A 16,877-nucleotide genomic window follows, 5' to 3' on the forward strand; every position below is an offset into this window, starting at 1 on the left:
ATTGACTAGAACATTCAGATTTTGTGTAGCTCTTTTAGTTTTATAGCTAAAAAAATTCATTAAATGCATGAACATAGCAAATTAAGTCAGAAAAGGTTGAAAATTGATGACGTGTCTATGAATGATGCATATTGAACCCACAAAAAGTCTGGAGTTAAAATAAGTTTTTTAAAAATGAAATGCCTTGTAACACATGAGTTTTCGTTCGAAATCCTCATACTTCGAAAGAGATTGTCCAGTTTGTACATGAAATGCATCTACTTTTTGACGTAACCCTCTCATCTTTTTAGCACATGTTACATGGGGTGAAATGATGATACCATGTCAAGATTTAGTCTTTTCAGAGTTCATTTATAGTGATTTTTAATTCACGTTTATTTAGCTCAAAAAATCATTAAATACATGAAATATTGCAAATGAAGTGAGAAAGGGTTGAAAATTGATGACGTGGCTTTGAATGGTGCATATTGAAATCACAAAAAGTGTGGAGTTAAAATAAGTTTCAAAAATGAAATATCTTTGTAAAGGACGTGTCTAGGGAGCAGCCGGCTGCTCCCTAGCGATCCCTGGCAGTCGTCCTGAACAGGAAAGTTTCTGACCTCACAATCCACCCCATCCCCCGTGGTCCCCATCTTCTCCCCTAAGCAAGAAAAAAGGGGCACGCATCCTTCCCCCTGACCCAGAGACCTTGGCTCCTTGCAATGGCAAAATAAGGTGTGTTAGTTCCAAAAAATAAGAAAAACACAAGGGAAAGGAATCGAAGCAAAAAGGCACACAGGAGGTCATATTTGCTCATCTATTCCATTTAATTGCACCCCCCACGCTCAGCACCTATTCCCCATCTTGTAATTTATTTTCTTTAGTTTCTTACATCTCGAGAGTCATCTATAGAAAACCTACTGCACCTTGTTTTCATGTGGAATATTAAGACAACTATTGTGGTTAATTTAAAGCAAACTGCTAGGGTTTGGCAGCACTAGTAATTTCAGATCTCTGCTAGGGTTTAACTCATCTATAAGCAACTACTGTGGTTGTTTCAAGCAATTAGTGTTATTAATTCAAGCAACTACTATGGTTGCACCAACAAACTGTGGTTGTTTTAAGAAAAACTTCTAGGGGATTGGCAACATGAGTACAATCTAGATTTTAAGCAACTACCTTGGGTGTTGTAAGCAAATATTATGGTTATTTCAAGTAACTGCAAGTATTTTAACATCAAAATAGTAAAAAGCAAAACATTAGTGCAAATCCAGATTTTTAAGCAACTATCATGGTTGTTCTAAGCAATTACTATGATTTTTTCAAGCAACTGGAAGTGTTTGCCACAAAAAATGCGGAAAATCCTGTTGATAGCAACTAATCTGGTCATTTTAAGCAACATTGTGGTTAAGCAAACTGGTAGTGTTGGCAAAACAAAGAAAAATCCCTGATTTAAGCAACTACCATTGCTATTTTAAGCAACTACCATTGCTATTTTAAGCAACTACCATTGCTATTTTAAGCAACTACTACGGTTATTTTACATAAAGTGCTAATGTAGCTAGTAAAATAGGAAAACCCCGCTTGATAGCAACTACTGTACTTATTTTAAGCAACTCATATGTTCTGTTTAAGCAAAAAATACACAGCTAGCACGCAACTAAGGAAACATCTATTAGGCAAGTTCCTAAAGGAAAGTATAAACAAACGATAGTCACAAAACAATATCAAGGATACTGAAATGTCAACTACTATATTGAGGACTCAGTATCATAACTAACGACATATCTCGTACCTATATCAAAATTTCCCCCAAAAAACTAACAGATAGATCTGGCAAAATCACAAGAGGGATCTTGTCAAATTAGCAGTGCAAAACGAGCAAAAGTACTACAAAAATCCCCGTAGCCAAACCCTTGAAGCCACAAACCCCATCCCTCTCTCATTCCTCGCGCATCTCGCACACCCGTAACCAGAACCTTGCACGCACACATCCTTCACCGAAAAATCGAGCTGCTCCACCATACCTTATTTCTCCCGCATCTTGCACCCCCATAGCGAGACCCTTGCAGGCAGACATCCACCCAAAAATAAAGCGCATCCCCTCCATGAGCAACGAACACAAGAAGAATGGAGAACGAGATGCTTACCAAAGTTTCGCAGGCGCGGAAACGCTGCACAGCCCGTAGAATCGACGGGAGGTAGAAGAAGATGTAGTGGGGATAGTGTGGAATCGCAGAGCCTCGGCTTCTCTTCCCTTCGCACGGAGAAGCGCACATTTAGAATCAGTCCCCATCGTGACATGCTGCTCGACGAACGACCCTGGATCTCCTCCACTTCACCTCCTGTGAAAACTGACGCTGGCCTGTGGTCGCCGCACGGCTCCGCGAGATCGGCCATGGATTTGCCGATGAAGCCTTGCTGGATTTGGAGGAAAATGGGATGGGGAGGATAAACTGCAGCCGTAGGGTGTGGAGGCGTGGAACGACGAGAGAGTAGTGGTGGGCCTGGCACCGCCACCCCCACCCAACGGGCTTCGAACCGATCGAGCAACACCTAAGCCCGTCGTCGCGATCCGATCGCGCCGAACCTGGGGCGGGCGATCGCGATCGAACGGTGGGGAGACGTGTGTGCCCGAGACAACAATCCGACACAGTTGCACTTTTTAGAATTTGGGCTTTGTAAAACCTAAGTTTTCGTTAGAAATCATGATACTTCGAAAGATGTTGTCTAGTTTGTACACGAAGTGCATCCATTTTTTGCCGTAATCTTGTCAACTTTTTAGCAAATGTTATGTGAATAAAATAATGATATACCATGTCAAGTTTTAGCCTTTTCACAGTTCATTGATAGTGATTTTTAATTTCACGTTCATTTAGCTCAAAAAAATCGTTAAATGCATGAAAATATTGCAAATGAAATTAGAAAAGGTCAAAAATTGATGATGTGGCATTGAATGGTGCATGTTGAAAGCATAAAAAGTGTGGAGTTAAAAATAAGTTTGGAAAAATGAAATGTCTTTGTAAAACCTAAGTTTTCGTCCGAAACCTTGATACTTCGAAAGAGATTGTTAAGTTTGTACACGAAGTGCATCCAGTTTTTGCCATAACCTTATCAACTTTTAAGCACATGCTATATGGATGAAATGATGATATCATGTCAAGTTTCAGCTTTTTCAGAGTTCATTTATAGTGCTTTTCAATTTCACGGTCATTTAGCTCAAAAAAGATTAATATATCAAATTGTTCAACACGAGAAACGAGTTCCTATGGCAACCATCGTAGCCTGTTTTGTATATTTTTAGAATCCTCTAGTTCCGAAAGGAGAAAAAGTTATCCTCAAATTTAAGCTTTTTTGAATTTTTGATCAAACTACTCATTTAATAAATATTAGCATTACTAAATTATTATTATTATTTAGAATAATAGTTTCAAACTCAAATGGTGAAACGTGTGAGATCATGCTCACGGGCTTAATAGGATTGATATGATATATATAACATAAATTAATTGAATAAGTACTTTATTTTTTTAAACGTTTTTAATTCTTTCATATTTTGGAAATTCGAAAAAAAAATAAAAATTCAGATTTTAAAAATTATTATTTTTAAATAAATGATGTCATATTTTTATTCCTCATATTTTTGATAATAATAGATATATTATTAATTCAATTTCGATTTATAGGTTTAAAGATATTAATTATGCCATATTAAATGAATAAATGGAAAACATTGAATGAAATAATATTATTACTTATTTTATTATCATTAAAATTCAATATTATTATTTACTTAATTTATTTTAAACTTTTGATTTATTTTGGTTTTTTTGTTTTTATGCTTTTTGAGAATTTTTTGAGTTCTTTTTAATTTTTGGCCTTTTTGCAGTTTTGTTGAGTTTTATAATTAATTATTGTTGTTTGTTAATCATTGTTGTTTATTTTAATAATTGCCTGGAATTAAAAAATTTAAATCATGTGACATCAAGACGTAAGGGTTAATAGGATTGATAGCTTACTGTTAATAAAACAACAAGTGCAGACTTGAAAAATAGTCAAGATAGAACTCCAAAGTTAAGCGTGTTTGGGCTGGAGGAGTGAGAGGATGAGTGACTGATCGGGAAATTAGACGATTTGAAATGAGTGCTCCAAGCTGAAGTAATGAGTAGGGGTGATTAGAGATTAAATTGTTAAATAATTCAAAGATTTGTAAATCAAAAAAATATAAAAAAAATCAAATTTTTTATTTTTTTTTCAAATTTTTTATTTTGTCTCGGTTGATAACAGAACCAAAACTAAAAGTCCTCCAGCCCCAGCAGCCACGTGAATGGCCTTTAGTTCCTGTTCGTAACACAACCGGAACTAAATTTTTTAACCTTTTGTTCCAATTATTTTGTCCCGGTTGAAAAATGGGGACTAAAGGCCCGTTTTTTTTACGTCCGAAACATCTTCAGAGCCTGAATGCCAGTGGCATCACAGGTGGGCTTCATCTGTGGATTGAAGGGCACGACCAACTCACCAAGATAACGCACCCCTCAAAAAAAAAAAAAAAAGATAACACTGAGCGAGACCGGCCTTGGGGAAGAAGCTCTAAGCATCCTTGGCCAGCTTAGGATCTTGCGCTGCCTCAGGCTTCGGCGCAAGTCTTACTTCAAGAGCCAATTCAAGTTCAAGGAAGGAGAATTCAAGAGCCTCAAGTCTCTAGTTGTCGAGGGCAGCAACATCACCAGCATCACCTTTGAGGCTGGTGCAGCTCCTAAGCTCGAGATGATCGTCTGGTCTTTTGTCACCATGGAAATTATTTCTGGACTTATCCACCTTCCGAAGTTGAAGAAGTTTGAGCTCAAAGGTGACAGCTGCGACATAGAGTCAGTGAAAGAGGCAATTAAAGAACATTCCAACCATCCTGAACTGAAGTACAATGGACAGCTGCAACACTATGAAGCTGGAACTGCAGCTGCAGGTGCTGCCTCAACCTCAACTCTGGGAGCAATCGATCAATCACTCTCCATGACACGAAGCTCAAGTTGATACATCTGGTTCATTTATCCTCGAATAAAGGTGCAGATCAAGAAGATTGTGGCCCTCTTCTTCCTGCTGCGCTATGTATGTTTGTTTGTCGTTCTTCACTTCTTCTGCACGTATGTGTGTTTGCTTTAATTTTCTATTATCACTGGACCTGGATCTTGTCATCGTATGGTTTATTTATGGCTTGATATATGATTTTTGTGTAACTTTGCTACTACCTTTTTTCCTTGATCATGCTTGTCATGGGTGAGTGAACAACTATATATGTATTTGTACTTGCTGGTTATCCGGTGATGGAAGCTGTGTGCCGTGTACAAATTGGTTATCTGAAAGTATTGCAGATCCTGAATCATTATGTTAGCATTTGGATGCTTACTCAGTTATTTTTCTGTCTCGTGGCTAGAATTATGGTCATACTCTGCATCCTTTTGCCTTGTGCGTTTCTTTTTCAGCACACAATTCTGGCCTCGGTGTGGTAACATCGACCCTACTTATTTTCTCCTTCGAAACAAGGGGCGTCGCATTGATTTCCATGAGAGAAACCAGCACGGCCGGCACCACATTCTTTTTTGAAACAAGTTATAATGTGGCTCAATCTGCGTAAGGAGCAGCGTGGCACAGAGGTGCTCGAGCTCCCGGCGCGGAACTGTTTTCTGGCCAAGACGGCGGAGATGGACCGGGTGTGCGACGACACGGCCACCGAGGCGCTGGGTCGGGCTATTCGTAGCTGAGAATAGGAGGACTCGTGGCTGCCTACGTCCTACGCTGCGTCGGCCGCACCAACGAGAAGGCTTTCATCCAGTGATCCAGGTGAAATGTGAGCGACGTCCCAGAAAAAAAGGTGCAACCTGTGCACTTCGCAGTTTGCACAGACTGGCCCATTTATTTTCATCAGAGGACCAGGTATGAGAAATACGAGTTGGTCAAAAAAAATGAGAAATGCGACAAAATCACTAGTTAACGAATACACTTTCCAACAATTAACCCCACCTTCATAGATTACGACAAGTGACGCACTATATGCGTGCCACTTGTCGCAACATGAGAGTTTTCTCTTTTTTCGGAGATCCGTATTTTCAAAACGTTTTATCTCCAAAACCATGCGTCCAAATCTCAACCGTTTTCACCGTTGGTTTCTCACGTCGAGATCTTTAAAACTAGATCCCATGTTGATAGGTTTTGACGATTTTTTTTACAAAAAAACCAGAAGAAAAAACCGTGCCTCACGTGATAGAAAAAAAATAGAAAACGCGTTTATTCCTGTACAAGAGGTGCGAAGGCAAAAACGTTTCTCTCGCGGAAGCAAAACCGTGCCTCTCGCGAAAAAAAAAGCAGAAAACGCGTTTTTTTCCTTTTCGGGTGAGGCACGGGCGTGCCTCTCACGAGAGAAAACCGTGCCTTTCGCGAAAGCAAAACCGTGCCTCTTGCAAAAAAACAACATTAGAAAACACGTTCCGTTTTCTTTCCGAAAGGTACGGGCGTCCTCTCATGAAGGCAAAACCGTGCCTTTCGCGGAAGCCAAACCGTGCCTCTCGACAAAAAAAATCGCGTTTTTTCCCTTTCCAATAGGCACAGTCGTGCCTCTCGCGAAAGCAAAACCGTGCCTCTCGCAAAAATAACATGTTTTTTTCGCGAAAAAAAATAATTTTTTTGTCCACGAAAGACCGGTGTAAAACCGTAACACCAAAAAAATTCAAAAAAACCACTCAAAAAAGACGAAAACGCGTGCGAAAAAATAAAAAAAACAATATTTGAAAGGAACACTCGGAGCGTGACATGTGGCGGCGGCTGAAAACGCGCCAAATGGCGAGGTGCGGGAGTTATCGCTAAAAGGCTTTCAAGAAAGCTCTTGTTAACTAGTTGCTCCCGAAATACGATCGACTTGCAAACGAAGCTCGCCTGCCTTAATTTTTACCTAGGTACATCCAGAAATTTGCAAGATAGTCTTTTCTCCAATTTGCAAGATAGTCTTTTCTCCTTACTTGATTAATGTGTATTTTTCTATCCAACGTACAACAAGACAACTCTCTTACTCCTTATTGATTGATTAATGTGGTGCATTGAAACCAAACCTGGGCATGCGCAGCCCGGCTCAGCTAGAGAAACCCGGGCTGGGCCGGGCTAGGCTTTATGTTTGGAACGGGTTCGAGCTTAAAAACTAGGCCCGGTAGTCACTTCGGATCGGTCTCGGGCTTGAGAAAATAACCATTTAACACGGAGGCCCGGACCGACCCAACCCGAAATTCATGTGTTTAGTCCATTTGGGCTGGACTCGGGCCTGCATATTTGATTTTTTGGCCAGGCACGGACTTGGGATTTTTAGTTCGGGCTTTTTCAAGCCCGGCCTGGTCTAGGGTATGCCTAGGTTTACTTGAAACCAAACTTCTTACTTCCGCATGCATGTATGGGGTATTAATGTCCTTAGTTGCTATTACGAGGAAAACCTCGTCAATTTTACGTCGATTGATGTTAGTGGCTTTGTATAGCTGCAAATTATAATTTTGATAGTGACTTTGTATACAAAAATGGAGGGAGTACCTCAATTAATTGCGAGTCCTTCAAATTTGGAAACATAGTGTATTGTAAAATTGAATAAGAGAACTATGAGAAATTGTGGACCTGATCAAATAGGGTGACCCAGTTTAAATTAAAGACCTCAATTAAATGTGGGTTTTTTAAATCTAGGAGCCGAGGGTATGTTACAGAGGATTCGTGTGAAAAGGCTCGACGTAAGTTGTAGAGGCCGAGGGTATTCCCTTTTTTCACATAAAACATAAAAGTAAGCATTCTCACTTTTCATACTCATATTTTTGTTTTCCTCTCTCCTGGACTCCACAGAAGTAACCCCGATGGATGTTTTTATACAGTATATCAACACCATTCTTGTTTCAAAAAGCTTGTAGAATACATTTTTGCAATTTTTAAATTACTATTTTCAAACCAATTGTAATCAGGCCTAGAAAGTCAATTGCAATGTATATAACCTTTTTTGACATTAGTTACTCCAGGTGACCACGCCAATAAACTTTGGACCTGATTGTACTTCTTTTAAAGTCTTTTGGCCATTCTAGGAGTTAGAACATCTACAACCGGACCCGTTATATCCGTCTTAAATGTTTGGGCATGCCGTTCGATTAGTGACCGGTCACAAAAACACGACCCAACGGACCACTCATATCCGTCTTGAACACCCGGACTGACCGTTACACCATCATATTCATCTTAAATTTAAGGACGATATGAAGGCTCGCGGACGCGTCTGGGCATGCTCGGTGAGTCTGCCACGTAGGACTCATCCCCACCCCGTACCATCTTTTCTTTTTCTTATTCATTATTTTCCTTGTCTCTCTTCTTCTCCATCAATCACGTCCAAGTGACAGGACATATGAAAAAAAATTAAGAAGTGCGGCTACGCGAACGAAATAATAAGGCTTAAAACAGGCACGCCCGATCACTGACCCGACGCGCCTGCAGGCGTATGAGGGTTATATTAGCCAAGTCCGGCTATAGATGCTCTTAGAGAATCTCTAGTAGACCCCGTATAACACCGACCCACAAAACGTGTTTATAATTCACGGAAAAACGGCTTTGCGGACTGGCACGGGCGAGAACAGAGTCAGACCCCACAAAACGGACCCGTAAAAAGGATATTCACAGAAGATGCTCTTTTACGGGTCGGCTATGCGGTGTCTACTCGGGCGCCGCCGCGTCGACCCGCAAACCGAAAACCCGCAATAGGCGAATTTGACAGCGATTCCGACAAATGAGTTCAAATTGAAATAGTAAAACATAGTTCGCAATCATCCAAATTACAATAATTATTCAAATTACCGAAGCAAACTAAATAATTAAATACAAAGCTTTGAATCAAATGAAAATGAATCAAAAAATGGAATGAAAATGAAAATGAAAAATACAAATAACACATGAATTAAATGAAAATGAATGGGTAAATGAAATGTGTTATTGCCCAGCCCTTTGCCAATGGTGCTCAATGAGATCCTCGTGAAGGTGAAAGTGGGTGTTTGCATTTTCAATCTCTTTGTAGGTGTGAAGAAAAGCTCTAATGCGGTTAGGGTCTCTAGCTGGTTTGACACGGCTGCCCACATTGTCGTAGAAGAACTCCAAATTCATGCCTCTCCCATCTTCGATAATCATATTATAGTCGCAAGCAGGAGCATCACCACTAGCAAGCCTACCAAACAAATGAGACCGTTGCAACACATTGATATCATTGAGAGTACCCGACATACCAAAAAAGCAATGCCAAATCCATAAATCTTCGGATGCTACGGCCTCTAGCACAATTATTGCATCACGAGAATTGCCACAATACAGTTCCTCCCATGCCTTTGGGCAATTTTTCCAACTCCAGTGCATACAATCTATGCTTCCTAGCACGCCAGGCCAACCTCTTCTATCATCAGAAGCCATCAAATTTTTGTGTCTTCTCGTTGGGTGCCCGAAGATATATAGGACCAAAGACACGGATGATCACTTTGGGGATGGGATTAGTACTGCTAATTTATAGGTGTTGATGGAGCAAGTAAACTGAAATGAGGCATATGTATACTTTGTGCCACTGAATAACTCGTCATAGATATGGATTATTTTGCTCAATGTATATGCCTTGTTCCTTATCATATCATCACCCATTCTGCTTGTCCGATGGCTAGGATTTTATAATGCTCACTACATATCTCTACTATTAAAGGGGGATCGAATGTGGTCGTGATGGTTCGACCACCCTTTTCCCCCCGCACGTTTAATCCATCGGAGAGAAAAAAGGGCCAACACCAACGCCCTGATACGTCCAAAACGTATCCATAATTTCTTCTTGTTACATGATCTTTTGGGTGACATTATTATATGTTTTGGTACACTTTTATATCATTTTACACATATTTGGACTAACCTACTAACTCAGTGCACCCAGTGCCAGTTTCTATCTGCTAATGTCTATTTTGTAGGGGGTTTTACCAAATTTTCCGAAGCCCGAAAAATCCCAAGAAAAATATAAAAAAAATCAGCGTAACGGAAGCTTCCATATCACCGAAGATGAGCCAAAGGGGGCCCACGGGCCTCCCAGGCGACCTGTGGGCGCGGCCTCGCCCTAGGCCGCGCCAAGAGGCCGCCTGGGTGGGTCCCACCTCCTCCGGTGCCCTCCTTTGGCCTATATTTACTGCTCCGAGAGGAAGCCCTTCCATCACATCCAGAATCGCAAATTTCTCAATCGTTCCGCCGCCGTAGCGCTTCCAAGATCGGGAGCATCACGAGACCTCTTCCCCGGCACCTTCCCGGAGGGAGGATTGACCTCCGGGAGCTTCTCCACCGCCATGGACACTTCCCGGACATACATTGAGTAGTCCTCCTTGGACCATGAGTCCATGACCAGTAGCTATGTGATGTCTCCTCTCCAATCTTGTGCTTCCATGATTAGTCCTTGTGAGCTGCCCTACATGATCAAGGCATCTATGTAATTCTCTTGCTATTGATATGCTCGGTTTGTTGGGATCCGATGGATTATGAGATTATGTTCAGATTGTTATGAGTTATATATTTGATTATCCTTTTATATTATGTTCTTTAGTGATTCATACATGTTCTCCGTTGCTTTTTATTGCTTTGGCCAAGTAGTAGATTGTAACTCCAAGAGGGAGCGTTATGCATGATTGTGGGTTCATGCCCCTCGATGTCTAGCTTGAGTGACAGAAACATGAGACTAGGGGACGTGTTGTTGCCACCAGGGAGAAAACAACGGTGCTTGTGACCACAGTTGCAAGGATTGTTTACTTTACGCATAGTTCATTAATGCAATTGTCCGTTGCTTTGAGTTTACACTTTGGGTGGGGCTCGCAACTTAATACCAGCGAGATGTTCTGAATATATATCTCAAGGTGGATGATTAGTAAGTAGATGCTGATGAATAAATGGTCTACTTGTCTTGGCGTACTGCCCATTACTATTGAGCCTCTAACTTTCAAGTAACATAATTAGCATTGCGGTGCGTTCATAATTCTGTCAATTGCCGAGATATAATTTGTTTACCCAAGCATAATTGTTTATCATCTTTTGGGAGATATACAACACTAGTGAACATCATGTGACTCCGGTCCATATCACCACCATTGTTTACACCTGCATCATTTACCGCTTTCATTTACTTTTCCGTTGCAATCACCATTACTATTCCCGCTTGTATTTTGATCCTTTGCAAACTACAAGGTCGGAGAGATTGACAACCTCTCTATACTCGTTGGGAGCAAAGTTATTTGTGTGTGTCCAGGTCCACGTCTTCTGCTAGTGCCAGGGTGGGAGACACCTACTTGTTGAGCCTAGGAGTCCTCTTGGTTCGATAAGCCTTACAGTCTCCTTGTGAGGGAAAACTTGGTGCTGATTGTTGGAAATATGCCCTAGAGGCAATAATAAATTAGTTATTATTATATTTCTTTGTTCATGATAATCGTTTATTATCCATGCTATAATTGTATTGATTAGAAACACAAATACATGCGTGGATACATATAGACAAAACACTTGCCCTGGTAAGCCTCTAGTTGACTAGCTCATTGATTAAAGATGGTCAAGGTTTCCTGACCATAGACAAGTGTTGTCACTTGATAACGGGATCACATCATTAGGAGAATCAAGTGATGGACAAGACCCAAATTATAAACATAGCATGTGATCGTGTCATTTTGTTGCTATTGTTTTCTACGTGTTAAGTATTCATTCCTATGACCATGAGATCATGTAACTCACTAACACCGGAGGAATACCTTGTGTGTATCAAATGTCACAACGTTACTGGGTGACTATAAAGGTGCTCTACAGGTATCTTCGAAGGTGTCCGTTGAGTTAGCCTGGATCAAGACTGGGATTTGTCACTCCGTGTGACGGAGAGGTGTCTCGGGGCCCACCCGGTAATACAACATCACATATAAGCCTTGCAAGCAATGTGACTCAAGTGTGAGTCAGGGGATCTTGTATTACGTAATGAGTAAAGAGACTTGCTGGTAACGAGATTGAAATAGGTATAGGGATACCGATGATCAAATCTCGGGCAAGTAACAGACCGAAGGACAAAGGGAATGTTATACATGATTATATGAATCCTTGGCACAGAGGTTCAACCGATAAGATCTTCGTAGAATATGTAGGATCCAATATGGACATCGAGGTCCCGCTATTGGATAACCGAGAAGTGTCTCGGGTCATGTCTACATAGTTCTCGAACCCGCAGGGTCGGCACACTTCAGGTTTGATGATGTTTGAGTATAGTTGAGTTACATGTGTTGGTGGACGAAGGTTGTTCGGAGTCCCGGATGAGATCACAGACGTCACGAGGGTTTCCGGAATGGTCCGAAAACAAAGATTGATATATAGGAAGTTGGTGTTTGTATTCCGAAAAGTTTTCGGGCATTGCCGGCAGTGTACCGGGAGTGACGAATGGGTTCCGGGGCCCACTGGGTGGGCCCACCATGCCCTAAGGGGTCCACGTGGGTTTATTGTATGCACAATAAGGTATAATGGGCTGAAAAAGTCATCCAAGGAAATACCATGAGGAAGAAGTGGAAAAATCCAAAAGAGGTGGGAAAATAAGGAAGGAGTCCTAATCCAAGTGGGATTGGAGAAGGACTCCTCCCTTCCCCAAGTCGGCCGACCCAAGGAGGCCTTCTTGGCCGGCGCCCTAAGGGCTCGCCCCACCCCTTGGCTCCTCCTATATATACTTGAGGTTTAGGGCTGTTTGAGATACAACTTTTCCACGTGCATGCAACTAAAACCTACACCTCGTAGTTCTTCCTCTAGATTAGACTTCTGCGGAGCTTGGGCGGAGCCCTGCAGCAATAGATCATCACCAACACCGGCGCGCCGTCACGTTGCCGGAGAACTCATCAATTTCTCCGTCTCTCTTGATGGATCAAGAAGGCCGGGATCATCATCGAGTTGTACGTGTGCTGAACGCGGAGGTGTCATCCGTTCGGCGCTAGATCGGAACAGATCGTGGGACGGATCGTGGGACGACGGTAATTTGAATCACGAAGATGTACCACTACATCAACCGCGATTCTTAACGCTTCCAGCTTAGCGATCTACAAGGGTATGTGGATCTAATCTCCTCTCATAGATGGACATCACCATGATAGGTCTTCGTGTGCGTAGGAAATTTTTTATTTCCCATGCAACGTTCCCCAACAGTGGCATCATGAGCTAGGTTCATGCGTACATGTTATCTCGAGTAGAACACAAAATGTTTTGTGGGCGTTGATGTTCGATTTGCTGCCCTCCTTAGTCTTTTCTCGATTCGGCGGTATTGTTGGACTGAAGCGGCCCGGACCGACATTACTTGTACGCTTACAAGAGACTGGTTTCATCGACTGACATGCAACTCGTTGCATAAAGATGACTGGCGGGTGTCGGTTTCTTCAACTTTATTTGAATTGGATTTGACCGAGGCAGTCCTTGGAGACAGGTCAAATAGCAATTTGCACATCTCCGTTGTGGTTTTTGCGTAAGTTAGATGCGATCATACTAGATACCCATAGCAACCACGTAAAACATGCAACAACAAATTAGATGACGTCTAACTTGTTTTTGCAGGGTATGCTTGTGATATGATATGGCCAAAGACATGATGTGATATATTGGATGTATGAGATGATCATGTTGTAATAGTTAATATCGACTTGCACGTCGATGCTACGGCAACCGGCAGGAGCCATAGGGTTGTCTTTAAACTAACGTTTGTGTTTGCATATGCGTTTACTATATCGCTAGGTTGTAGCTTTAGTAGTAATAGCATAGATAGCACGACAACCTCAATGGCGGCACGATGATGAAGATCATGGTGTGGCGTCGGTGACAAGAAGATCATGCCGGTGCTTTGGTGATGGAGATCAAGAAGCACAAGATCATGGCCATATCATGTCACTTATGAATTGCATGTGATGTTAATCCTTTTATGCACCTTATTTCTCTTAGAACGACGGTAGCATTATAAGGTGATCCCTCACTAAAATTTCAAGATGAAATTGTGTTCTCCCCGACTGTGCACCATTGCAACAATTCGCTGTTTCGAGACACCACGTGATGATCGGGTGTGATATACTCAACGTTCACATACAACGGGTGCAAAACAGTTGCACACGCGGAACACTCGGGTTAAACTTGACGAGCCTAGCATGTGCAGACATGGCCTCGGAACACAAGAGACTTAAAGGTCGAGCATGAATCGTATAGTTGATATGATTAGCATAGAGATGTTTACCACTGAAACTATACTCAACTCACGTGATGATCGGACTTGAGTTAGTGGATTTGGAACATGCACCACTCAAATGACTAGAGGGAAGTATTTTATGAGTGGGAGTTCTTAAGTAATATGATTAATTGAACATAGTACAAAGGTCTTTCGAATTATTATGTAGCTTGCGCTATAGCTCTACTGTGTTTTATATGTTCCTAGAGACAATTTATTTTTAAGATGATAGTAGCAACTTTGCGGACTGAGTCCGTAAAAATGAGGATTGTCCTCATTGCTGCGCAGAAGGCTTATGTCCATAATGCACCACTCGGTGTGCTGCACCTCGAGCGTCGCCTGTGGATGTTGCGAACATCTGACATACACGTTTTTGGTGACTACGTGATAGTTCGGTGCATAATACTTAATGGCTTAGAAGCAAGGCGTCGAAGACGTTTTGAAACGTCACGGAACATAAGAGATGAAACTAAGATTTCATGCTTGTGCCCTTGTTGACAGGTATGAGACCTCCGACAAGATTCTTTGTCTATAAAGTAAAGGAGAAAATCTCAATCGCTCGGCATGTGCTCAGATTGTCTAAGTACAACAATCGCTTGAATCAAGTGGGAGTTAATCTTCCAGATGAAATAGTGATGTTTTTCAAAGTCACTGCCACTAAGATGCTAGAGTTTCGTGATGAACTATAACATATCAAGGATAGATATAATGATCCTTGAGCGATTCGCAATGTTTGACACTGCGAAAGTAGAAATCAAGACGGAGCGTCACTTGTTGATGGTTAGTAAAATCACTAGTTTCAAGAAGGGCAAGGGCTAGAGGGATACTTCATGAAACAGCAAACCAGTTGCTGCTCTAATGAAGAAACCCAAGGTTGAACCCAAACCCGAGACTAAGTGCTTCTGTTATGAGGGGAACGGTCACTGAGGCGGAACTACCCTAGATACTTGGTAGATGAGAAGGCTGGCGAAGTCGACAGAAGTATATTTGATATACATGATATTGATGTGTACTTTACTAGTACTCCTAGTAGCACGAGGGTATTAGATACCGGTTCGTTTGCTAAGTGATTAGTAACTCGAAATAAAAGCTATGGAATAAGCAGAGACTAGCTGAAGACAAGGTGACGATACGTGTTGGAAGTGTTTCCAAGGTTGATATGATCAAACGTCGCACGCTTCCTCTACCATCGGGATTGGTGTTAAACCAAAATAATTGTTATTTGGTGTTTGCTTTGAGTGTTGGGGAACGTCGCATGGGAAACAAAAATTTTCCTACGCGCACGAAGACCTATCATAGTGATGTCCATCTACGAGAGGGGATGAGTGATCTACGTACCCTTGTAGACCGTACAGCAGAAGCGTTAGTGAACGCGGTTGATGTAGTGGAACGTCCTCACGTCCCTCGATCCGCCCCGCGAACTATCCCGCGATCAGTCCCACGATCAAGTGCCGAACGGACGGCACCTCCGCATTCAGCACACGTACAGCTCGACGATGATCTCGGCCTTCTTGACCCAGCAAGAGAGACAGAGAGGTAGAAGAGTTCTCCAGCAGCGTGACGGCGCTCCGAAGGATGGTGATGATCTTGTCTCAGCAGGGCTCCGCCCGAGCTCCGCAGAAACGCGATCTAGAGGAAAAACCGTGGAGGTATGTGGTCGGGCTGCCGTGGAAAAGTCGTCTCAAATAAGCCCTAAAACCTCCGTATATATAGGTGGGAGAGGGGGAGCCTTGCCTTGGGGCTCAAGGAGCCCCAAGGGGGTCGGCCGAGCCAAGGGGGGAAGGTCTCCCCCCCAAACCGAGTCCTACTTGGTTTGGTGGGTGGAGTCCTTCTTTCCTTTCCCACCTCCTCCTTTTTTTCTTTTCTCTTTGATTTTTCTTCCAATGCGCATAGGGTCCTTTTGGGCTGTCCCACCAGCCCACTAAGGGCTGGTGCGCCACCCTCAAGGCCTATGGGTTTCCCCGAGGTGGGTTGCCCCCCCGGTGAACTCCCGGAACCTATTCGTCATTCCCGGTACATTCCCGGTAACTCCGAAAACCTTCCGGTAATCAAATGAGGTCATCCTATATATCAATATTCGTTTCCGGACCATTCTGGAAACCCTCGTGACGTCCGTGATCTCATTCGGGACTCCGAACAACATTCGGTAACCAACCATATAACTCAAATACGCATAAAACAATGTCGAACCTTAAGTGTGCAGACCCTGCGGGTTCGAGAACTATGTAGACATGACCCGAGAGACTCCTCGGTCAATATCCAATAGCGGCACCTAGATGCCCATATTGGATCCTACATATTCTACGAAGATCTTATCGTTTGAACCTCAGTGCCAAGGATTCATATAATCCCGTATGTCATTCCCTTTGTCCTTCGGTATGTTACTTGCCCGAGATTCGATCGTCAGTATCCGCATACCTATTTCAATCTCGTTTACCGGCAAGTCTCTTTACTCGTTCCGTAATACAAGATCCCGCAACTTACACTAAGTCACATTGCTTGCAAGGCTTGTGTGTGATGTTGTATTACCGAGTGGGCCCCGAGATACCTCTCCGTCACACGGAGTGACAAAACCCAGTCTTGATCCATACTAACTCAACGAACACCTTCG

Source organism: Hordeum vulgare, chromosome 4H (genome assembly GCF_904849725.1).
Source record: "Hordeum vulgare subsp. vulgare chromosome 4H, MorexV3_pseudomolecules_assembly, whole genome shotgun sequence".
Taxonomy (NCBI): Eukaryota; Viridiplantae; Streptophyta; class Magnoliopsida; order Poales; family Poaceae; genus Hordeum; species Hordeum vulgare.